Source organism: Camelus bactrianus, chromosome 27 (assembly GCF_048773025.1).
Source record: "Camelus bactrianus isolate YW-2024 breed Bactrian camel chromosome 27, ASM4877302v1, whole genome shotgun sequence".
NCBI lineage: Eukaryota > Metazoa > Chordata > Mammalia > Artiodactyla > Camelidae > Camelus > Camelus bactrianus.
The window spans coordinates 18,903,647-18,917,373 of NC_133565.1; the positions used below are offsets into that span (position 1 = coordinate 18,903,647).

A 13,727-nucleotide genomic window follows, 5' to 3' on the forward strand; every position below is an offset into this window, starting at 1 on the left:
TCCTTCCTGTTCTGTGACAGTTAAATGGCCCCAGCACTTTGTTTACCATGCTAGACAAAAACAAAAACAAAAAACAACAGCCCAGTTAAAAGTCTAAACAGTCAGTGGACTTTCCCATCATCCAAAGTGTTTACTGACATGAACTAAAGTAGATGCAACCATCTGAATCTTCAACCAAGTTGAGTCATTTTTATTTTACTGTTTACAAAACAAGATATTTTATGCATGTAATTTATATATCGAAGAGAAGAGGGCTATTTCCAATATTATTTTTATCTTCTAGACATAAATAACAAACAACTCTAGTAATCAAAATTTACTACAATTGTAATAGGTTTTGGCAGAGTTTATGTATCGTATGCAAAGCTAACAGAATGTTGATGTCCAAGGATGGAGGCCAGGATTTCTAGTTTGGCTTTGCGAAATGGAAAAAAAAAAAAAAAAGTATCCACTACTGTATTTGTAGTTTTTACTACATTCAAGAGATTAATTTTTATAAATACAGCTGTTTATACCGCTTCTAATCAGAAAATTGAAATTATCTGTGGCAATGTAACCACTAGCAACTTGTATACTATGAAAATATTTCAATAATTAATGCATGCTCCATCTAGAGTAATTGACAGGAGGTCATAAATGTAATGGACCATCTGTGTTTGATTTGTCCATGAAAGTGCTTAACAGGATAGGCAGGTAGTTCAAGCTTCTCTGGCAAAAGATTTCTTCCAACTTCTAAGTTGCAGAGTCATGTACTAGGTTTTTTTTCTTTCTTTCTTTCTTTCTTTTCCCTTTCTTTTTTTCTTAGTCTTTTCCAGATTTCTGCTTGAGTTCTGCACTTCTCACTGCCTCTCCTTCCAATGCAACTCTGTCATGTGGATGTATACATGGATGAGGGTGTCACAGTCACCCTCAACAATCCTACTCGTTCTCCTGCCCATTTCAATAGCAACTTAAAAGCCACATGTGCCATGAAAAAAATATCAGAGGCTCACTCCACTTTACGTATCATTGGTTCTGCTCAGTCTGACCACTTCAAACATTTATTTGGCAAGTTCTTCCTCTTCTGTCAGTGAACAAACAAACAACCCTGCTTATATCTGTGAACAAAGAGGATTAGGACCACTAGGAATCTGAGTAACATTTTTGTAATTCATTCCTTTGGGAGTGGACCAGAATCACTCCCATTTCTCTATGTAAAATGATCTTGGTGGACAGCACAGGAGGTTGTAGACTTTTCTGGGCAGGGAAACCAAAGAGCGTTGAATAACTGCCTAGAACGCTGTCCTGATATCTAGACCCGATTCATCCAAGAACACGTATCTGACTGAAATTGACTGAGCACTTATTACCTCCAGGTACCGTGCTGAGCAATGGTTACGTTGAATGACACGCGTCTGGCTGGTCGAACCAAACCAACAAGGGACCTGTCCTCATGGCTCTTACATTCTAGTAAATGCAACTTCTTCCTTTGATATTTTAAGGTACTATAAACTCTATGCCTAGGAAACTAAATGTGCCATCCCTTCCGACCATCCCACCCCTCTCCATCTGGATTGACTATATGAGGAAAATGTGCCCCCATCTACCCAGTTGCCCAAAGCAAGAACCTACAACTATCCTAGACTCTTCTCTTCCTCTTTCTTCTTCACCAAAGCAATTCACAGTTTCTGTCACTCTCCACTCCTTTCCATTGCTTGACTCTGCTTCCGTCTGTCCATCCCTACAGTCATCTCCTTAATTTACGTGTGGATAATTTTCTGTCTGGAATATGTTAATGGCCTCCAGTATTACTTTCTTAGGGACCTATTCTTCATACTGTTGCCAGAATGATATTTCAAACATTAAAATGCTAATACCGTTATGTCATTTCCCTGTTAAAAAAAAAAAAAATCCTTGTGGTACGAATTCTACAATTGCCTCAGAGATGAGACCTAAACTTAACGTGGCAGAAAGGAAGACCTGTGCTCACCTGGGCTGGGCCTGATTTGGCAGTGCCCCCTCCTGACACCTGTCCTGCTCTCTAGTCACACTGAAGTACGTTCTCTGAGCACATCGTGATGCCTTAGTGCCTTGAACGTGCTGTCTCCTCTCCCTGGAATCCCTGAAATTCTTTCTTTTATTCACGTGGGCCACCTCTCTCCATCCATTAAACTCAACTCAAAGAGATGATTTCTTTTGTCTATGCAGTTTCTCTTCCTTGATGCTTGCCTGGGTTATCAGTGGCCTGTTTGGAGGGGACATTCCAGGTTCCCTCTATGGTGGCATGGCTCAGAGCTGTGTCCCTGCTTCAGGAGGCTGCCAGTGCCTGTTTGTGGGAGATGGGTTGAATACAAGGTGTTGAAGGCTATTCACCAGGTACCCATCAGGGGCTATGTCTGATCTGAGACATGGCAGGGTTTAAAGGCAGTTCTCATGGGTTGTTGCCTTTAAGTGCGGCTGGCATCAACATGGCCACTCTCTTCTACCTCCCATCCTGTTATTTATTGGGAACCAATTGTTGAATTAACTCTATTCTTCTCTTCTGCAGGCTAACTTTTCTTAAATGTTTTTACTTTTTGAATACTTCTTAATATTTAGTTATATCAGTTCTTACAACTCTTATTTACAAATATATGCCCTTTGAGGGGAGAGTAGAGCTCTTTGGTAAAGTGTGTGCTTAGCATGCACAAGGTCCTGGGTTCAATCCCCAGTCCCTCCACTACATTCATAAATAAATCAGTGAACCTAATTACCTCCTCTCTTCAACAGCAAAAAACCAACCACCAACAACAAAAACACAAAAATGAAAACCCCCACAAATATATGCCTTTTAGTAGTCTTAAGCTGGGCTTTTCATGTTTTCCAAAAGCCTCTGAGAAAAGTTCAAGAAAACAAAAATTCCTCTTTTCCTAATTTTTGAAATAAGATTTGTCAGCTCCACTGTGGCATTCTACATAATGCCAGCTGACTAAATAAACATAAAACAATAAAACACAATCTGACCACCCAATTATTCATGTATTTGACATTGCGAAGGTATAATATCTGGATATTTAACCGAAATATTTACTTTTTCAGATGCATGTTTGTTTTTGAATAGGCACAACCCTTCTTTCTCTCCTGAAGAAGTGAAGGAATCACCTGCTACCCTTCTGATTTTAATCCGAAGATATAAATATAAAACATAAATTCAATAAAAATATAAATTCAGCTTTAGCTATTTTTCTGAATGTGAGTTCATTATCTTTTAATAAAAGAACATGTACTCGAAGAGTGAAAAGATAAACATGAATCTTGAAAATAGTTAACGAACCTGGTTAAGTGGATGTATTGAAGCAAAGGGGCAGTATAAGACATTCCAGTTACACCAGGAAGAAAATGCAGTAGGCAGTTAAGGAACCTACATCTGTGGTCATTTTAAACCCGGCTGAGTGTGCTGTGCTCTGTACGATGAGGCTGAAAGGGGACAGAGGACGGTGACGTGGGTCTCCTTTTGTTTCCCTTTATGCACCAAGCTTAGAAGGTTGATTTTGCCTTCAACATATTGGGTTAGTTGTTCTTGATTCATCCTAATGATCAGAAGAATTTTAATGTATTTTTCTTCATATTTAAACACTAAAAAAAAAACCCCAACAACAACAATATTAGACAGCTATGGTCCTTGCCACCCAGATGTTCAGAGTTCAAAGCAAATAACAACATGACAGGCCAGAGGCACCAGGGCCATCTATCAAATGAATGCACAGCCTGATGAGACAGCAGATTAAAAGGCTTAACTGAGGATAGTTTCAGCTGGCGGAGATAAGTGCCCAATTGTGTTTTCCACCAAAAAAGTAGTTTTTTTTCCTATTTTTTTTTGATGTTATAAAAGCAATGTATACTCATTACAGAGAAAAATTAGAATACACAAAGTATAAGTAAGAACACCCCCAAAATAAATTTTCCCTTTCACCACAAATCAGCCATTGGGATTGCACTGCTATACGTGCTGGTAGATATATAAAATTACACCTTATTCTACATACATGTTGCAACCAGCCTTTTATGTTTAATATATCATCAAATGTATCCTTATCACTAGACCTATTTACTTAGTATCATTTTTATGGCCTCAAACTATGCCATTTCTGGATTTACTAATGTGTATTTAAACAATTTATATTTATGAAACATTCAGGTTGTTTCTAACTTTTCTCTATTTAAAGATATTGCTGTAAAGTCTGTACAGTAAGATGGCTTGATTATAATCAACTCAAAGGTTTATGTGTTTGAATGAGGAACTATTGTTTGTCAAGAAAGTATATTACCTGCTACAGATCAGTTCATCTAACTCCTTTTGAAAATTAAAACAAATGGAAAACTGAGAATAAGATATAAATACATCAAGTTAATATGAGTCTGTATTTTAAAAATTGGAATGATATGTCTTATAAACAAACCAGTCTGATCTTTTAGAGGGATGGTAAAAAAAGTCTGGAAGGTGAGGTGGATATTTTAAGGATAGTAGGGTAACAGTGGGATTTCAAGAGAAATGGACAGCTGATTGAATCTCAGCTTTTTGAATGGGTCTGTCATGATCATTTGAGCCCTATTTGTGTGCTGGTGAGAATAGCACCCTGCAGGCTGGGGAGAGTTGTCAACCATTTAAATGAGATGGAAGATGTAGGGTCTCAGAATATGAGGAGGGGAAATGGAGACAGGGTGAGGGGGAGATGGCAAGATTGTAAAGGAAATACTAAAATGATTCTATGTGCCTGAGAAATGGGGAGAGAACTTGGTGATGGAATGAGGAGAGAGAAAATGCCACCAAGTGCCATACTGCAACAGAACATAAGGATGGTGATGGTGCTGGTGGTGGTAATGATAATGGTGATGATGATAATGATGTTGGTGATGATGGTGATGGTGGTGATGATGGTAATGGTGATGACGGTGGTGAGGATGGTGATGAGGATGGTGGTGATGATGATAATGATGGTGGTGAGGATGGTGGTGATGATTATGATAACAGTAGTGGTGAGGATGGTGGTGATGGTGATGATGATTGTGAAGATGATGATGAGGGCAGCAGCTAATATACTGCATTTACAATAATAATGATAACAACAGCTCACACTTACATAGTATTTACTATATGTCAAACAACAAGGTCTGTAAGCACTTTACTTATACTTTAAGTATATTCACCATTTAATTCTCATCACACCCTGCTGACCTGCCTCCTACACCTGTTGTAAGGATTAAATAGGTTAATATTTGTAAAGCACTTAAAGGTGACCTATGTAAATAAACATTTGTAAATAAAAGTCCTCCTTTTGCTGAGGCACAGAAAGGTCAAGTGCCACACAGCTAGTCCATGGCAGGAGTGGGATTAGAAACTGGCCATCTGGCACCAGAACCCATGCTGCCTTGGAGAGATCTCTGGCCAAGCAGGACAGTGATGAGTTGCAGCTGCCCCTGCCCTGACTTTATTTCACTCACAAAAGAGTGGCAAAGGGGAGCTTCCTTTCTCCACATGAATGACTCTTAGAGTTGAAACTTTCCAATAATGGGCACTCACTGGCCAGCTGTGGCTACATTACTGTCACCCTGTCCTGCTTCCTCCCACCCACTCCATCCTTGTGGGCTTTGTTGGGGTAGACTCCTTGGGGAGGGCACTCTCTTAAGACGTTTGGTGTAACATTGTTTAGCAAAATGGGAAAAAAATCAGCTTATAGAAATGTCACCATTACAGGGAAAGGATTTAAAATTTCCTTACATAATTAGTGTTTCTAAGACTACCAGACTAAGCGAAGGTCCTCCCTTTCTTGTCCTTTTCCCATCTCCTCTTCTCCTTCCCTGGCTTCTGCCCCTCAATCATTTCCCACTCCATCGCTCTGTCCCTATAGAAACAATAATGGTACTAACAATAATGCTGCAAGCTCATGGTTATGGAGCTCTTGTTCTGTGCCAGGCACATTCATGCATTATCTCATTTAATCCTCCTTACAGCTTTGTAGCAAAAGAACTGTCTTATTTTAACCTGCTTAATCTGTGAATAAATTGAGGTTCAGAAAAGGCACATCTCTTGATTGGTAAGTGGACAGGTTGGAGTTGGAGCCCAGCTCTGTCTTGCTTAAATCTGATGTTGTAACTTCTCTTTTTATCCCCCAGAGTAATCACACCACCTCCCCTAAGCATTCAGTTTTTCAACATCACCTAATTCTTCAAGATAAATGGGTAAAAAGTGCGTAGATTTCCCTGAGTTAGATACTCCAGCAAGCTTTAGACCTTCCGTAACTTATTTTCATTCTACACGTATTTAATGAGGCTCTACCATGGACAAAAAGCTGTGCTAGGTAATTTGGGGATACAAAGAATTATTTAAAGAAGAGACCATTTTAATTTTTGTGAGATAATATATACACAAAAGAGTATAATACAAATATGGCAACCATGGAGTTTCAATTCTTGGTCAGCTACAACAGTGTAGTTATAATACAGTATGAGTGTATACTATATGAGACATTCAAGCAGACTTTGTTCTCAGATAAAAAGTTATATCTTGAAATTATCTTTATTTAAAAAAATAAAGATTAAAAGTAAACTTTAAGATACTCAAATTAAAAAGTAACAAAAAATAGAAATAAGGAGGGAATTTAGATGGACTTGATAAAGATAAAAGCTAAAATCAATGAAGTAATAAAAACATAAAAATGGACAAGTAAAACCAAAATTATGTTCTTTGAAAGATTAATGAACTATATACATCCCTGTAAAGCCTGATTCAAAAGAAAGTGAGATTAAATACAGCATTGTAAAGGAAACATAACCACAGATATGGAGAAGATGAGAAATACTGATGGATATTGTGTGCAATTCTATAGGAATAAATTTGAAAACCTAGAGGCAATGGATAATTTCCTAGTAAAAATACAAACTCTAAAATGACCATTTAAAGAAACATGAATAGATCAATTATCATAGAAGATACTAGAGAGTAAAAGATCTATCACTAAAAAAGGCACCAGACCTAGATAGTTTTACAGATGAATTCTTTACAGTCTTTAAAAATCAATTCCAGTGTTTCAAGAAATCTATTCAACCATAAAAAGGGAAAGAAACTAGAATCATTTTTGAAGAGAGCTTCTAAAGACAGGACAGAATTTGAACACCACTTTCTACAAAGAATTATAAACAAAATATTGGCAAATCAAATCCATCATCCTATTAGGTGCAAATGACTCCAATACTAGCTAGAATCTATTACCAGAATGCAAGAATGTATCTTAATCATTTCAATTTTATATAAACTATGGGAAGGTTTCTAATCTTTTGTAGTAAATGTGATAGTGGTCAATGAATTCTTTTTTTGGAGGGAGGGGAGGTAATTAGGTTTATTTACTTATTTATTCTTGGAGGAGGTACTGGGGATTGAACCCCGGACCTCATGCATGCTAAGCATATGCTCTACCACTTGAACTATACCCTCCCACCCTGGTCAATGAATTCTTAATGTGTAATTCTTAAACCCTGATTCTTGAATAGCTTGAGGATTGTTGGTAAGAGGGGAAGGTGAATTATGGGGCAGGAAAGGAGAGTTATTTAGTTTTGAGCAAATGCATTAGTTATTTGTGCTTATTTATTTAATTTGTAGGTTATGCAAGTTGAAGAGAGGTGTAATAAATAAGGAGTGAACCTGTGAAGAATATCTACCATGTTCCAAACCCTTGGCTACATGCTCTGCATACAGTTGCCTTTTAATCTTTCAGTCAGGTCTGGGTTAATATGCAGAATACACAGGTATATATCAATAGAGTGCCTTCTAGAAACATTCATTAATTGAGGAACAAAAACCAACATATTTTTAAAAAGTTGATTAGGTGGCTTATACATAGAACATGATTATTGAAATTGGCCACAAATAAACACTTCAAATACTTTGCAGACAGATGTCATTCATGAGGTAAGAGAGACAGCAGTTTTAGCTGACATGTGAGTTCATAGGTCCCAGCACTGCTTCGTAAGCTCGTTAGGATGGTTTTGCTGGTGGGAGTCATAGATACACTAATGTTCATCCTGCAAAGACATCTCTGCTCATCCTGACTTTCTCAGGTGGTCTGAATAGGGTGTCTGTGGGTTGTACCATCTCTGAATGGAGAATCTTAGAATCTCACACTGCCAGAGCAGGAGTTTTCTTCTTTCTTTTCTATCCACCAGAGCTCTATCTGAAGCCCCTTGGGATCCTGGGGAGGTGGGTGGGTCCCAAAAGGAGGGAGGAGAGCTCTGGATGTATTTTTGCCATGAGGTCTCCCTATATGTCCCTTTGAGGTTGAGGATGCTTCTCACTTCTTGTGTCTCTGGCTTAGCCTGGGGGCTGTTTTCTAGGTTTCATTTTTCTGTTTGCCTTGAGAAAGCAGATTCCCTGCTACAGTTATCTGTCCTTGCAGAGCTGGTGCCTTCCCATGGGGACGGGAGTACTCTTTCTCTCAGTGCAGGAGAGCAACAGAGCAGAGCTCTGGCTAAAAGATATTGCAGAGCAAATTTAAACAAAGTAAACTATGGACACCTCAGACACCACACTCGGTAAATTAACAAGTTGGAGTAATAACTATTAGGTCAGTGAGTGTAAGTCTATCCTATAAACAATGATTATAAGAGTTAAACAGGGCTTTGGCTCCCAACAATTATGTCAGCAGCCCGTGGTGATAGCTGTGGACCTACCCTGTCTTTCTGCTTCATCACTTAAAGTGACAGTATCCAGCCTTCCACTCCGCATCTATCATAAAGACACATTGATTTCCTTTCTGGAGAAACATATATTTCTTTTCTCCTGCTAAAAAGATAAATCTGACAGATTTTAATCAAACGTAGTTGTTCACAACTACAGGAATGCATTCAGCGCCACATATGAAGACAAAAATACGCCAGCAACGAAAGAAAGAGTTTTGTGGCCAAGTTTATTTGTAGAAAACACTTGTATTAAAACACATCCACACACACACTCATTAGGCAGTGAAGCCTGAGAGTGAATTATTTTAATAGTCTTCATGATAGCATATTTGTTTAGAGTGACATCAGTAGATGTTGGTCTCAGTTAAAATTTTTGCTAAAACTCTGCTCTTCAGATTCTGTTTTAACCCTAAGATTCTGGAATACTGGGCTTTGGTCTTTAAAATGAGGTCTTTCCCAAGGTGAAACTTGGCTTTCCAAGGAAACATCCATTGAAGATATGATATGGAAGGATGAAGAATCTTCACGTCTGTATCCAACAGGCTCTCATAATGGTACTTTTTGTTGTTGTTGTTCAGTATTGGCTAGGATTTGACAAGATGGGCTGTAGAGTATTTGCATTGTTTCATAAATTTATATATGAATTCTGAGTAGCTCATATTATTCTTTTCATTGTATCTAAGGAGAGCCAAGATGTCATATATGGCTTTTCTTCTGAATTTAGACATTTAAGTTGAATTTTCTTGATTTTTTGGTATAGCAAACTTGGTGAGGAAGAGAAAGTCAACATGCCTTGATGCTTTTCTGCATCTTCTCCACTGATTAAGTCAGGCCCTCTCATTATGGGTTGCACGGACACTGATTTCTAATGGTACTTTTCTAAATTGTTAAGTTGTTGGCATATTTTGTCTTTCCTTCTCAGTATAGATATGACTGATCACATTTTTATGGATGTCTCCTGTTCACACCTTGTGGCAATTTCCTGCCCAGATTTTTTTGGCATAATATACCTTATTTCAACTACTTTACAGAGGTGAAAAAAAAAAAAAAAGATTCTACATCATGAATGAAAGTGTGCAGATACAGTTTTAATTGATCATCAATTGAATCCTGCCTTAAATAGTCTATCTTTTCAGTAGAGTTTTTCCCACTCTGTTCTTATAATTTTGAATATTATAGTAAGATATATGATTCAAGAATTGTATTTGGAAAGAAAATCATTGGAAGGCAAGTTATTTTAATAATTCCCCATAGTGATTTATAGTGTATATACATATATAATTCATCACATTTCAGTGGGCAAAAATAGAAAACTATTTCTTTTTTAAATGTAAGCTTTAAAATTTCCTTTTAGTGTGCTCCTACTGTCATTTCTAAGTTTGGAAAAAATCAAAAACATTATTATTTATATGATAATGTGCCCTATAAGTGAATTGCCCTGCAGTGCATTATTGGGTTAATTCTGACAACCACTTTCGTGTAAAAAGAAGCTCACAATCCTGATATTTGTTCTTGATGTGCCATTTAGAGATGTTTTTCTCGCAAAAGCAGAGGGTGATACGGGAAAGAAGGAAGATGAGGAGCGACGAAATCCGAAGTTACCTTGTAAGAATAATATTAAAAGAGGTTGGCATTTAAATTGGAAGGGGAACAAATTAACTTCTTAAAGTAAAAAGGAAGAAACGGAAGTCAATAAAAATGGGTGAACTCATTCATTTGAAAATCATGGTGCCCTCATTAAGCCTCAGACAAGAAACTGGTGGTTAAAGATAGGCACTGGTGTCACTTGGAAGTTTAACCCCAAATGAATGACCACCCTGACACCGGAAATGTGCAATTCTTTCTTGAAAGAATATTTGTGATGCTCCAAACTACAGTCACTAGAAGACATGAAGGCAAGCACAGAATATTACCTGGATCATGATTTATACGTGTGGAACAGACAATAAACTCACTACCCTCCTTTGCCCACAGAAACTGCTATCGGCTAGCTGTAACTTCAGCACGGTATTTCAAAGCCATATTTCCCAAAGGTTTTTTTTTTTTTTTCTTTTCTTCTTCTTATTTACAAAAGAAGCAATTCATTTTGTAGGACATTTCAAACTGGCAAACAGCCAACGACAATTTTGACCAAAGCGAGTGCAAAAGGTATTGCAAAACACAAAGCGAAAGAATATTTAGGAAAGACGGAAACAAAAAGGAGGATTATTCATCCTTCCATATGGTTTTTTAAAGCCATTTACAATCATGTACTGTTTATGGGAGTTTCTATAAAATGTTTTCCATTGAGAAGGCAGAAGACTGAGTAAGTTTTGTGAATGCACCACCAAAGAAAGAGAAGACATTCAGAGTGACAATGGAATTTAGCTGATTGTTTGAGGAGCTGCGGGTGATAATGACACTGTTAACCAGGAAGAATGCAGAATGTGATCTCATTTGTTTTTCCAGAAAGGGATTTCAACAATTTAACCAGAAATTAAAGTTGCTCACGACCGTGTGAAACGTAAGCAGTAACAGTCCTATCACAATTATGCATCTGATTGAAAAGGTACAGTATATCAGAAGTCTTAGAGGTAATGTTTGTTTATCTGTCTGCTGTGCATGGAAATGTACTTCAAGAGAAAGGAGAAAGTGTGGCATTTGCTCAAGATGGATTTAGATAACTTTGTACCATACACAATTTAGACCACGTGCCATGCCACCAATTCATGTCCTTGGCCTCTTATGTAAACTGTAAGGAAATTTATAGACATTTGTGGCTAAATGGGATTCTTGGAAGTGTCACAGTCTATTCCACAGCTGCCAAGTTGAGGCTTTCTTAACAGAATTCCAGCTAAATTGAAAGACATTTTATTTGTCAAATTACTCGCAGATTTTCATAAACAATCCCACTCCTTTAACACACCACCACTTGGCAAGTCCCAATCTTCTATCTTGGAGATGACATTTGCAAAGCCCCTCTGCTGGGGCTGGCTTTCCATTTGTTTCAGAAACATTTCTTAGGACCCTCTCAAAACTGTCTGTAGTCCCTAAAGTGGAGAAGTCAAATCATGGCATTTCCTAAAGAGGAACATGGAAAGACCCAAGGTTGAGTCTCAGCTTGGCCAGATGCTAGATATTTGCCCTCAGACAAGTTGTTAACACCTTTAAGCCTTAACAGTCTCATACGGAAAATGGGAATGACAATGCGTACCTCATAGAACGGCCTGTGCTGATGCGGCTCACGTGCGGAGAGCATTGGCAAAGAGAAGCCTACTAGATGATAGTGAGCTAAAGACAGAAGTGGAAAGAAAGCAGGAGAGAGTGACTTGTGGCTTTTAGTTTCCTCTCCATCATTCCTACCCCATCATTTCTGCTGATTTTATCAACAACGCTATAGATGCGAACACTTGCTAGATTCTTCTGCTTGTTCCTTGTTTTTTCCTGAACTACTTACTCCCTGCTCATCTTACTACAGACCACTCCACACGGGGAACCTCGGAACTTCAAGGAATTAAATCTTCTCTGTGAAAAAGGGACGTCTACAGGGGAAGCGGCTCTTGGGTGTTCTGTTTAGTAAAGCGCTATTTTGATGCAATAAACGACACCCTCGAGACCGGAAGCCGACTTCTGCATCCAAGGCGCCCAGATCTCCCCAGGATTAGTCACTTGGCTTGTCTGTCTCACTATGCAGCTAGTAATTCAGAGATAATCGTGTTACCAAGATGCCATTTAATCTGTATTTGGCATATCTCAAGTTTTCATCTTCATTAATAGAGCCATCAAAGTTTCATTGGGCCTGACTGGTATTGGACACACTCGTGATTCACCCAGAGGGGGGGTTTGCCGTTTGCCTGGAGAGACTCTGCTTGCCAGATGGCAGCTGTTAATCTGCCTGCATCAGGGGCGCAAGGGGGGGCTAGGCTCGCTTGGCCCCAGGCCAACGGGGCTCTCCCTCGCCTCTGAATACACAGCACTGCTGGCTCAGGCTAGGGAACCTGGCCCTTGTAACAGGGCGACTCTCCACTCCCTGCAGGTCTGAAGGCCCCTGGGGAATGGATGTCTGACGAAAGGCAGGGATGCTTTTCCTGGCCCACATCCTGTCTCCTGCTACCTCTTGCAAAGGTTATTGAATCAGAAGATCCCGTGGAAGGCAGGTTGGTACAGTGGGAGGATGCAAGCCAGGAGTCAGAGAAACTTAGCTTGGAATCCTAACTCTCTACCACTTAACTAGCTCTGTGGAGTTAGGTATATCCTTAACCACTCTAAGCCTCAGAGACTTATTAGATATGAATCTGATACTGTCGCCACTGTAGGCGCTCCATAGAATAGGTGGGACAGGAGAGCCAGATGGAGCCCCCCTTCAGTCTCACTCCTAGGCATGGAGCCCAGAGAAGCTGTCATACAGGTCCCTGAGGGGGCTGGACTGGGGTGCTCATCACAGTGTTGTTAGTGGTGCTGAAGATGGTGGCGACCTAGGGGTTCATCCCTCAGGGGAAAGATAATGCGATGAGAAGGAGGCTTACCATGCAATACCACTCACAAACGGCTTGAAGTGTCTAGGTAGATCTTAAAAATCGTGCTGGGTTAAAAAAAAAAAGAGAGAAAGAACAAAGTCTATGGACATCATTTGTAAAAGTTAAAAATAGATACACACAGCACAAGGACGTACCACGTGTTTTAGGAGGACACGGAGACATTCAAGGATATCATCAAATCTAACAGTGCTGTTGCTGATGGGTTGGGGAGGAAAATGGAAGAGGGAAATGGGGAAAAAGGCAACAATGAGTGAAGGGCCTGGTACAAACTTATAATGATAGCGGATTATCAGTAGAGGATTGTGCTTTATTCAGTGTTCTGCCTCTGGGTCTATAGAAGAAGGAAAGATAAAAAAGTCAAGAGAAGGGAGAGGGTGTAATAGAGGAGTGCTGAGGGGCTTTCGGATCAGGGCATGAGGACTGCCATCAGTGTGGCTGCAGGGTGTCTCGCTTTCTCCCTCTCTCTCTCACCCTCCCTTGGGTGGGAAAAAAATCTTAGGGGACAATGTGAGACTGGAA

The 13,727-nt window shown here is 39.2% G+C and overlaps 1 long non-coding RNA gene across 17 annotated transcripts in view; it reads left to right on the forward strand.

Annotated features, from left to right (window-relative positions):
• Positions 1–13,727, forward strand: part of LOC105075165 (uncharacterized) — a 113,665-nt gene that overhangs the window by 68,770 nt on the left and 31,168 nt on the right. For 14 of the 17 annotated variants that reach the window (XR_012502795.1, XR_012502782.1, XR_012502783.1 and 11 more), the window contains one exon: positions 1–13,727. This exon is cut by the window's left edge; it is cut by the window's right edge. This is a non-coding gene — a long non-coding RNA (uncharacterized LOC105075165). The other 3 variants (XR_012502786.1, XR_012502789.1, XR_012502790.1) reach the window with 1 other exon arrangement.